Source organism: Canis lupus, chromosome 9 (genome assembly GCF_048164855.1).
Source record: "Canis lupus baileyi chromosome 9, mCanLup2.hap1, whole genome shotgun sequence".
Classification (NCBI taxonomy): domain Eukaryota; kingdom Metazoa; phylum Chordata; class Mammalia; order Carnivora; family Canidae; genus Canis; species Canis lupus.
In genome coordinates, this window is record NC_132846.1 from 32556643 (window position 1) to 32569119 (window position 12477).

General features: G+C 36.8%; 1 protein-coding gene across 1 annotated transcript in view; it reads left to right on the plus strand.

The window, feature by feature from the left end:
- The first annotated feature begins 7108 nt into the window (after positions 1-7108).
- Positions 7109-12477, plus strand: part of FBXO34 (F-box protein 34) — a 140472-nt gene continuing 135103 nt past the window's right edge. The window contains exon 1 of the mRNA XM_072838667.1: positions 7109-7129. The gene's annotated coding sequence lies outside the window, so the exon portion shown is untranslated. The remainder of the gene's footprint in view (positions 7130-12477) is intronic.

Below are 12477 nucleotides of genomic sequence, written 5' to 3' on the forward strand. Positions count from 1 at the left end.
TCCTACCAAAATGCTGACAATGTAAAATTGTTGGCTCCCTCTTCTAAGATCAACTTCAAAGGAGCTACTGGGGAGTCAGGGGGGTGGGGAGGAGAATGCCAAGTTATCTAGTGAACACCAAATACCAAGGAAAAAGGGGCAATGTGGCTGTTCGGAACTGGTGTTTATGGGAAAATGGATATAGCTTGAGGCAGGAGGCAGTGGAGATTAAAACAGGAAATTTTAGAAGTTTGGTTTTCATTTCTTTGCTACCATTCTCTTGGGACAAACTGTGCCTGCTCCTATATAGCAGTAACTAAGATCTCCAGGAGATACAGAAAGAAATATAAAAATAGATTTTTGAAAATGAACAAATACATTAGTAGTATTTGTTCCTGTTTAAAAACTGCTAAAACCAAAAGAAAGAGAACATATATTTACAATAACCTAGCATGAAAGTTTCTAGGTTCTCATCTAATCTCTATAAAATTCTCATCTAATAAAGGGCTTTTATAGTATTTTTATTTTTATTTATTTATTCATGAGAGAGAGAGAGAGAGAGAGAGGCAGAGACACAGGCAAAGGGAGAAGCAGGCTCCATGCAGGGAGCCCGATGTGGGACTCGATTCTGGGTCTCCAGGATCACGCCCTGAGCCGAAGGCAGCACTAAATTGCTGAAACACCCAGGCTGCCCTATAGTACTTTTTTTAAAGTAGGAAATAAAATACGAGATAAATTGAAATTACAGATTAAGATGATAGAAAAATTTATAAATACATCAATAAATACAATAAGGATAAATGGAATAAACTCACTAGGCAGAAGATATATTGGATTTTAAAGGTCCAGATATGTACCATTCATAAGACATGTGCCCAAAGCACACAGATAGAGAGTTAAAAATAAAGGAATGGTATATATTATGTCAGACAAATTCTAACCAAAAATAAAGCTGATACATTGTTAGGGATGGAAAGGGTCACAGTGCCATGATGAAGGTTCTATTTACCAAGATGGAGTAATTTTTTTTAAAAAAGATTTTTATTTATTGATGCATGAGAGACACACAGAGAGGCACAGACACAGGCAGAAGCAAAGGGAGAAGCAGGCTCTGTGCAGGGAACTCTACATGGATCTCAATCCTGGGTCTCCAGGATCACACCCCAGGCTGAAGGCGGCACTAAACCACTGGGCCACCAGGGCTGCCCTAGATGGAGTAATTTAAAACAGGTATGCACCTGATAAAATAGACTCACAATGGATGAAGCAAAAATTTATAGAACTACAGAAAAAAAACTGATAAATCCACCTTATGATTGAGTGATTCAACACACCTCTCTCATTAATGATAGGCCAAACAGACAAAATATTAACAAGGATATATAGAAGTCCTGATCAAAACAATTCACAAACTTAACCAAATGAAGAACAATGAGAGAATACATCTTTCTCAACCACACATGGAATAGCTACAAATGATCACATAGTAGACCATGAAAAAAACTTGAACAAACTTCAATGAATAGATATCCAATAAAGTTAGACATTAAGAGGAAAAAAGATAAATTAAGAAAAAAGATAAATTAAGAAATAAGATAGGGATCCCTGGGTGGCGCAGCGGTTTGGCGCCTGCCTTTGGCCCAGGGCGTGATCCTGGAGACCCAGGATCGAATCCCACGTCAGGCTCCCGGTGCACGGAGCCTGCTTCTCCCTCTGCCTATGTCTCTGCCTCTCTCTCTCTCTCCCTGTGTGACTATCATAAATAAATAAAAAAAAAAGTTTAAAAAAAAAATTAATAAAAAAGAAATAAGATAAATTAAGATAAATTAAGAAACCCCTGTTAAGAGGGGTCCCTGGGTGGCTCAGCGGTTTAGCGCCTGCCTTCAGCCCAGGGTGTGATCCTGGAGTCCTGGGATCAAGTCCCACATCGGGCTTCCTGCATAGGGCCTGCTTCTCCCTCCGCCTGTGTCTCTGCCTCTGTTTCTCTCTGTGTCTCTATAAATAAATAAATAAAATATTTAAAACAAAAGAAATTCCTGTTAAAAACTGTTGGTTTAAGAAGAACTTATGAGGAAGAAATGTGTGGGAAATATCAGAAAGGGAGACAGAACATAAAGACTCCTAACTCTGGGAAACGAACTAGGGGTGGTGGAAGGGGAGGAGGGCGGGGGGTGGGGGTGAATGGGTGACGGGCACTGAGGGGGGCACTTGACGGGATGAGCACTGGGTGTTATTCTGTATGTTGGTAAATTGAACACCAATAAAAAATAAATTTATTATAAAAAAATAAAATAAAGAAAGAAGAACTTATGAGGGAAATTTTGAAATGCCTAAAACTAAATGGTAATTCAAAAAATGCAATTTAAAAAATGCAATAAAAACTTATGGGAGAAAGCAAAATGGATTATTTGAGGGAAATTTTGAGCCTTAAATACTTAAGTTAGAAAAGAAAATAATCTCAAAAATTATTATGTGTTCCTCTTAAGATATTAGAAAGAAAACAATAAAGCCAAAGAAAATAGAAAGAAAAAGGGGCACCTAGCTAGCTCAGTCTGAAGAGCATGCAACTCTTGATCTCAGGGTTGTGAGTTCAAGGCCTACATTGGGTGTAGAGATCACTAAAAAAACAAAGTTAAGAAGAAAATAGAAATAATGAACGAAGAAAAGAAAGCAATAAAATAGAAAGCAAAGATATAATAAGAAAATCAAGACTCTTAAAAAAAATCAACACCATTAAAACTTAATTCTTTATAAAAACTAAAATAGATAAAATGCTTATAAGATTGATCCAAAAAAAAAAAAAAGAGACACAAGTATCATGACTGTAAATATACAAAGGGGATTATACCAGTTATCTTTTGCCATGTAACAAATTATCCTAATGTTTATAGTACAAAACAATATCCATTTTACTTGCTTTTAGTTCAACAGTTCAGGAATTTGGGCAGATATCAGTGGGACAGTTCACCTCTGTTTCATGTCTATGGTCTCAGCTGGATTTCTCAAGAGTTTTCCCCTGCACAGCTCTAAGGTAAAGAAATGGTGGTGGTATCTCCAGAGTGGTCTATCACTTTCTAAAGTTAGTCAAACTCTCATGGTTTTCCTTAAAAAATCACATTGATGCATTTTTTCCCCATAAAATGTGAAGTCTATATAGAATTTCTTTTAATATCAAAGTGGTATGTTACTCCTGAAATTATCAGCAAATGTAGGCACCCCTGGAGGAAGCCCCATAATTTCCCGTGGTAAGGTATATGAGATGTTTATCTTTGGGCAAATGATACCTGAACCTTCATGGTTCTGAAACTTTGTTTTCCCATATACAAACCATGGGAGTGATAAAGTCTATCCACATACATACTTGATAGAGTTGTGGTAAAGATGAAATGGAAATAATACATGTGAAAATGTTCTGAAAACTGTAAAGCTCTGGATAGATAAAACTTGCTGTTGTGAAAGTATTTTTAATTGGCAAAAGAAAAAAAGCAGGCAAGAAAGAGAATTATGTTTATAAATAACATAGTCTATCTACACTATTTTCCCAAAATTACTAATTATGTTCTGACATAGGATCTTTGGGAGATATATGTTTTCTTTCTTTTTTTTAAACTTATTTATTTATTTTGAGAGAGAGTGAGAGAGGGAGAGGGAGAGAGAGAGAATCTCGAGCAGACTCTCTGGTGAGCATGGAGCCCAACATGGGGCTTGATCATATGACCCTGAGATCATGACCTCAACCAAAATCAAGAGTCAATTGCTTAACTGACTGAGCTACCCAGGCATCCCAGAGACATGTTTTTAAAGAGTGATTGTCTGGAGGTAATTGTACCTTTTAACAAATTCATAGATCATGCTAGTAGTTTCAACAAATGAGACAGGGATAAAAGGAAATAGAATATCTAGAACAAAAGGAGTTGTTGGATTTCTATGAAATTTTATTTATCTGTGTTATATTTAAGCATTTTTAGGTTAAACTACATAATGAAATTGGCAATGATAGTACAGTTCTTTCAGTTGAGAGTTTTACCATCAGAGGGACACTGTCTTTCCAGTAGAAGAAATATTTTTAAGTTAATAAGTACAAGTTTGCAAAATTATTGTCCTTTCTATAAACATTAACTGTGCAACATTTATGATACATTCTATCTCAAATAATGATGACCTAAAGTCAGAATGAAAAAATAAATAAATAAAGTCAGAATGATATCTCAGTATTAAAAATTAATGAATCAGCAGTTTTTGTAATTGTAGAAACTGAAAATAAAAAAACTGTCAGGAAAAAGGCTATGGAAAAGAGGTCATGGTGTCACTTAAAAATATATCAAAATTCCATTATGTATTTTAGGTAAATGAATATACTTATGCAGAAGAAAGAATGTGTTAATTAGTGATTTTCTTATCCATGGCAGGGAAATTATGCCAAAATCATATTTATAACAATGAATTCAGGTGTGTAGATGGTGAATTATTTTTACATAGCTGATGACACTGTAAATTAATATAATCCTCTTAGGAAATGCTTGGGCAGTATATGTGCTGAGAGCCATAAAAACGTCAGAGCCTTTTGACCCCAAAATGCCATATCTGATGATTTATCATAAAATCATATGCTTAAAGATGTTCACTGGTTTCCAGACAATGAAAAACTGGAAGCAGTTTAAATGTCAACGCTGGAGGAATGGTTTGGTAAACAGTGTAATTATATTATGCAATCACTAAAAACAAAGCCAAATAACAGCATAGGAAAATGCATATAACAGTGTTAGTGTTAAATGAAATGTACAACGCTTGTTCACAGTTGAAAAAGTGAACAAGAATATAGCAAAATTATAATAGCCATATTACTGAGGAGCTAGAGAAGACTGGTTTCTTTCCTCTTTTCTTCAAAATGTCTATAGCAAGACACTGTGACTTTGCAATTACAAATGTGTTAAATTATTCTCACAATGTCAATCTTTTTTTTTTTTTAAGATTTTATTCATTTATGAGACACAGAGATAGAGAGAGAGGCAGAGACACAGGCAGAGGGAGAAGCAGCCTCCATGCAGGGAGCCCGACGTGGGACTTGATCCCGGGTCTCCAGGATCACGCCCTGGACTCAAGGTGCCGCTAAACTGCTGAGCCACCCAGGCTGGCCTCTCAATGTCAATTTTAAGAAAGATCACAGTGACTGTAAATTTTAGACATGTTCAGTGGTTATTTGGAGGCTTGGGGATGATAAAATTTCAATGTATGGATGTAGTTTGGAAAATGGGACATTTGCTCCTCTATTCCAATTGCATAGCCATTTTTAAAAAAAGATTTTATTTATTTATTCATGAGATACACAGAGAGAGAGAGAGAGAGAGAGAGAGAGAGGCAGAGATACAGGCAGAGGGAGAAGCGGGCTCCATGGAGGAAGCCCGATGTGGGACTCGATCCTGGGACCCTGGGATCACGCCCTGAGCCAAAGGCAGACACTCAACCACTGAGCCCCCCAAGTGTCCAGTGCACAGCCATTGTTTAATACTCTGAAGGGTATTAATCCAATGTAAAGAATGTGGTGTAGGACTGCTGACAACTCTGACTACGTTTTTGGCCCTCCACCTGCTCATGCCCTGAAATGACCTTGCTCAGGACCATGTGTTCCAGGCCCCTGAAGGTTAACATTAGCTCTGACTGCAATGCCAGAAGCATTGTTCTGATCTTCCCTAAACTGGTGCACAAAAGGTACACTTTAGATAACTGTTAGACAGGACTGGTGCACAAATGGTGCCACTTTTATAACTAACCTGTGACCTCACCACCATGCTCCCTGCTCTATAAAGGCTGGGGATTAAGGTCAGGACTAGGCAGTGAATAGCTGAGTGATGTCTGGATCATTTGTCCGCTGGATAACCCCTTTGTCTGTAAATTATCCTGGATGAAACTTTCTAAACTGTATGGAGTGGTTTGCATCATTTCTCTGTCTCAAAATAACTTCTCAATTTGGAGCATATTTTATTTTATTTTATTTTATTTTATTTATTTTTTATTTTTTTGGAGCATATTTTATTGTCCCTCCTCTACCTTCTAATGAAGAGGATAGTGGGGAGGAGCTCAATAATCTACAATTAAATTTATTTTTTATTTGTTAAATTTTTATTTATTTATGATAGTTACAGAGAGAGAGAGAGAGGCAGAGACACAGGCAGAGGGAGAAGCAGGCTCCATGCACCGGGAGCCCAATGTGGGATTCGATCCCGGGTCTCCAGGATAGCGCCCTGGGCCAAAGGCAGGCGCCAAACCGCTGCACCACCCAGGGATCCCTCAAGTAATTTAAATTTAAATTTACAAACTCGTACATGGTTCAGTTATTGGAAATATTTTAGGTATGTTTGTAACAACCTGGTTATACTTTTCAATTGTAAATTTTATGATCTTTAAATACAGGCTAAGGTTTCCAATGAAAATGGAAAGTCTAATTTGAGATCTGCTATACTGAACTTGGGAAACATGGTACAAAAAAGAAATATATATATATATCTTATATTTCTTTATAATCTGTGTTGAAATATTCTGGATAAATTATTGATATATTGAATTAGAATCTATTACTAAAATTAATTTTACCTGTTTCTTTTTTCATGTGGCTATTAGAAAATTTTAAATTGCGTGTGTGGCTTGCATTACGTTTCTGTTTGGGAAATGCTGTCATACTTATGAAAAACGCTGCTATTTGAACTATCAGTGAGAATGGAATGTCTCATTTTTACTGAGAAGATCTGAGCCCTGTGGGTTATGTTAACACAGGCAAACAGCCTCAATTTCCAACCAAGAGCTTCAGATAAGAGGTTTTTAAATTGTAGTTTCCAAGGAAACAGGTAATTGGAGTAGAATATTCCTAACAGAACTTCAAAATGTTTCCAATAGAAGGCCAAGGCCATGTAAACAATGTCTCTCCCCTGGCTACACAGCCCCTGTCCTTTGGAGATTATTGCCTTTTTTTCCCCTTTTTTTAAACCAGTGATATCCGTTGTTCTGCTTTGTTCTTATTGCCTCCTGAACAAAAATTACAGAGAAACTTCCGTTGCTAAACCGCCCCTGCTTCATGACATCACCAGTTCGGAGCTGATCCACACATCTCCCCGTACCTCTTCAGAATCCTTCAGGAACAGGCTCAAACCCTGAGGTAAGCCCCTCCCAAGTCTCTGTTGCCCAGACATCCCAGGGCCCGGGAGAAGCCTTATGCTTTTCTCTTGAAGCAGAAGGTAAATAAACCAAACTTTAACTATAAATGTGTTCCTAGTGGTCTTCATCTGATGGATGTTACCTAAGGACATCTTGAAATGGAGTCTTGAAATCTTGAAATTGGATTCCCAAAGGAGCAAGATGAATTATTCATTGATTCCAGAAAAATTTGTAATATAAAGAGTGGAAAGCAGGTTTAGAGTCTAATCAACCTGGGTTCAAGTCCTGGAGCTACTCAATTTCTGTTCTCAAACTTCATTGAAATAGGTAATATCAAAACATCTATTTCATAAGGTGGTAAGAATTTAATGAAATCTCCTATCTAAAGAGCTTGGCATAGCAACTGGGATACAGTGAGCACTTTAAAATGATAATTACTGTTAGCTGACCACAAAGGGGAAAGTTAGCATGAGGATCAAATCCTCATTTGTTCTCTGGACCAGCCTTGTTTCTGGCAAGGCAGGAAGTGGGGGCTGGGTGGTGACTGGAATTTAACTCATTAATTTGCCTCAACAGTTAAAGCTAAAAGGTAAAAGGGGCTCTAAATTTTCCACTGGAATTAAAAGATGAGGGAATTGCAGATAAAGGATTCTCCTTTTCAGAAATGTGTTCTGCTTTTCCATGCTTTATTTTTATTTATTTTTTAAAGATTTATTTATTTATTTGCGTGTGTGTGCGCACGCGCGCATGAGAGAGAGAGAGAAAGAGAGAGAACACACACATGAGTAAGCACCAGCTGGGGAAGGGGGAGAGGGGGAGAGAATCCTCAAGCAGACTCTCCACTGAGCACAGAGCCCCATATGGGGCTCAATCCCAGGACCTTGAGATCATGACCTGAGCTGAAATCAAGAGTTGGACTCAACCGACTAAGCCATTCAGGTGCCCATGTTTTTACATGTTTTAAAGAGGCTCTTACTTTCTATGCCTAATAAACTTTGAATGTTTAGTGGCTCCAGACTCCCTGTAAACCAAGCCTTGGATTAGCAGGCTACCACAATGAGAATAAGGTAGTAGTGAAAAGAGTGTGGGCTTTGGCCCCATAGAGACATGGGTGTGAATTCAATTCCTACCACTTTTTTAATTCATAGGTTAAAGGTTACATATGGCTTTGGTCAAGAGACTTACTTCTTCCAAAGCCTCCCTTTCGTTGGACAATACCTTCCTTATGGAATTTTAAGATAAAGTACCTGACAAATAATAGATTTTCAATAATTGGTACTTTAACATATTAACAATGTTAACAATAAAAACAATATCCAATAATAATAACAACAACAACAACAATATCCTTGGATCTACCAATAGAAACTATATGCATATCTGATTAAAATATTGAGAAATGAAGAACAAAGAGATATTGCTATCAATATCAAAAGTTAGTAAAAATAGGGCAGCCCGGGTGGCTCAGCGGCTTAGTGCTGCCTTCAGCCTGAGGCGTGATCCTGGAGATCTGGGATCGAGTCCCACGTCCGGATCCGTACATGGAACATGTGTCTCTGCCTCTTTCTCTCTCTCTGTGTGTGTCTCTGATGAATAAATAAATAAAATCTTTTTAAAAAGTTAGTAAAAATGGCAAAATTTAGAGTTAGTTGGTCACAACTATAAGCTGATAGAGTCTTTCTAGAAAACAAGCATAGAAGATATTTCCCAAACAGTGTCATTTGCCATAAAGAATGGATAAGATTTTCCCTAATTCACAGCACTGTAAACCATTGCTTTGGAGAAGCATTTTCCCCCTTCAATGACCATTTTGAGATTTAAGAAAAGTCAAACTCATTCAGACTTTTCTTCTCCATTTATCGCTGCCTTCTTTCACCAGTCATTAGAAGCTGTGGGTTCTTCCCTCAGAACCAGTCTTGGAAAACAGCAAAAATGCGGTATGTTGATTGACATTTTTATTATGTAGATGTTCTATATAAAGTGACAAAGAATTCATTTTTATCCTGCTGTCAACTCATTTGGAAGTGACTGAAAACACTTTTCAAGTTTTCTGTAAAATTTAAGCATACACCTGCAAAATTATCTGTGAAAATGTATAAATATGGAGTTGACAGATTGCAGTTATTTAAAAGTTACACACACATACTGACAAATCTTGGAAGGAACTGTGTGATGTGGCAAGGTTATGTGGAGCTTTCTTGTATTTTAATTTCTACTATGTAATAATAGTTTTTGTGTGATAAACAGTAGCTTAAAAATTCCTGCAGGGATCCCTGGGTGGCGCAGCGGTTTGGCGCCTGCCTTTGGCCCAGGGCGCGATCCTGGAGACCCGGGATCGAATCCCACATCAGGTTCCTGGTGTATGGAGCCTGCTTCTCCCTCTGCCTATGTCTCTGCGCCTCTCTCTCTCTCTGTGACTATCATAAATAAATAAAAATTAAAAAAAAAATTCCTGCAAATACTCAATATGTCCCTGAAGATCTAATTAAATGTTAAAATCTTCAGTTATTAAAAAAACACATCTAAAACACCCACTTCTTTCTTTAAAAGAAAATGTTTGCTGAAGAATTAATTATATTTTATATATGCTATATATTACAAATTAATAATTCTCTTCTTGTTAACTAGTTAAGCTATTTTTAATTTCCCTATTATATGTAATCCTTTAATTAACACCTTTTAAAATCAGGTTTTGTTCAAGCTTTTCTTTTCAATCCAACACTTTTTTCTTTATTTCCCTGGTCTTTACAATAGGAGAAAGAGTAACAATTTTTTAAAACTATTTTTAAGGGGTACCTGGGAGGCTTAGTTGGTTGAATGTCTGCTCAGATCATGATCTCAGGGTCTTCTGATGGAGCCCACATAGGGCTCCCTGCTCAGCGGGGAGCCTGCTTCTCCCTCTCTCTCTTTGCCTCTCCCCCTGCTCATGCTCTCTCTCTCAAATAAATAAATAAATAAATCTTAAAAAAAAACCCACTATTTTTAAAAACTGAAAGAAGTAAAATAAAAAATACCAGTTAAGGCAAAATGTATAAATTTACACCACCACCTGTCACTCCTCACCATTGCCACCTCCTTTTTTAGATTTTATTTATTTATTTTAAGGGGAAGGAAGGGGCAGAGGGACAGAATTTCAAGCAGATTTCTTGCTGAGCACAGAGCTCTCCACCAGGCTAGATCCTGATCCTGAGATCATGACCCCAGTGGAAATCAAGAATCAGACACACTTAACTAACTAAGCCACCCGGTGCCACAGTTTCTGATTATCTTTTTAGGAGAGAATCCCAGATTGGGTGTTACTGAGTAACAAGGGCTCCAATAATTTAGAAATTACACAAACATTAAAGGAAATTATCTGTGACAAAATAGAAAAGTTCAAATGCCATCCATGTACAATGAGAAACATTTGCACAAAAGAAGACAAAGCTAAAAGGAAAAACAATGGAATAGCAAAATGTTTGCAATTCATATGTCAGATGGAAGTGTGGGATTTAAGAGGAAACTGATAATAAATTTATTTGGACAATAACTAGGAACCAGTGGGTAAGTGTTTAAAAAAAAATGTGGGCAGCCCAGGTGGCTCAGCGGTTTAGCACCACCTTCGGCCCAGGGCGTGATCCTGGAGACCTGGGATCCAGTCCCATGTCGGGTTCCCTGCATGGAGCCTGCTTCTCCCTCTGCCTGTGTCTCTGCCTCTCTCTCTCTCTCTCTCTCTCTCTGTCTCTCATGAATAAATAAATAAAATCTTAAAAAAAAAAAAGAGAGCTAGGAATAAAGGTTCCCTCCCAGTTCTTGAAAGAATTGATGCTCTGATGCATGTGCTAAGTCTATGTTCTTAGTGACCACAATATATTCTTGTACTCAGATCTGATGTATATGTTACATTAAGTTGAGATTTCACGATTAAATACATAATGTAACTTAATTGATAGTGTATATAGGAATTGTGATTTAATTTAATAGGGCTGGAATAGATTATTAGAAATGGTTTTACTGGATGATTTTCTTGTGACTGATAATGAAATGTTTGGATTTCTTTTGAGAGACTGCATACTCATTAACACTGCTTTGTTACTCTTGTTAATTTTTTGTTAGTGTTTCCTTTTAGTTGTTTCCCAAGTGTTTTGTGTGTTTTTTTTTTTTTTTTTTTTGGGCAAATTACTTGTGCATCTGTATAAAACTAAGGAGATTTGTTTTACAGTATGGATTTTTTTTTTTTTTTTAGCAAGTGTTTATAACATGGGAAGGAATTTGCTATTGAATTTTTAAAATAAGGGCCTAGTGCCCATAGGCATATTTTAATGTGTGAGTTCTTTATTAAATATTTCATAAATATTAATGAGACTATGTGTTTAAAATAGCTTCATGTCTTTATTTTTAATTAATCTACTTTTTGTTTGAAAAGAATTGCATGAGCATAATAAAAAAATAGAATAGAAAAGTTTAAAATGAAAAAAGTCTCCCTCCTCTCCCCAACTCCATCCTCTCCTTCCCAGCCCCTAAGTCATTTTCTAGGAATCATTCTTGTTAATAATAGCTTCTGCTTTTAGTTTATCATATTTCAATCTTATAAAATTTACATAGGAACTATTGATATTCCACTATGAAAGATTAATTTAACATGAACCAATTACCCTTTGCCTCTGGATTTTATCACTTACATTTTTATATTTTTAAACATTTCCTAGTAGTTACCTTATGTTCTTCTTTACTTTAATAACATACTTAAAATGTTTAATCCTGAATTTATCAAATTTAATGTGGATCGAGTACCCACAGTGAAAAATGAGAACATTACTCATCTTTCTACTTCTATCTATCTCCCAATTTTTCTCAGTTATATTAATATACCTGAGTAATACTATATAATATTAATTTATGTTTTCTCTTTTCCATTTCTCCATTCAAGCATGTCATGGGCTCTACATTTTATCACTTCAGGGGAGGTTTTAGGACAAGGAGGAAAGCAAAATTAACTTGTCAAATTTTTCCTGGCTTTTGTTTTCCTTTAGCCTAAACTCATTGAGTTGCATAGGACTTGAGAAAGGGAGTGTGATGGCACAGAAGCAAGAGATGGGGAGAGGCTTCTCCTGGAGATTTCATGAAGGTGGTGATGAGAAGCTATGTGATACTCAAACACTGTGCCATCGTATAACCCTGTAAGGTGTGGGTGTTAGAATATTTTGATGAAGGCAGGACACTGGCACAAGGTTCCCAACTTCAGCTAGGACTCCCATATCATGTGTGGGGCCCCAAAGAAGCAGAGATCTGCTGCATTGGAAACAACCATTTCTTGAGGATCTCAGTTACCTGAGCACAGATTACTGATGACTAGAGGATCCCCTTTCT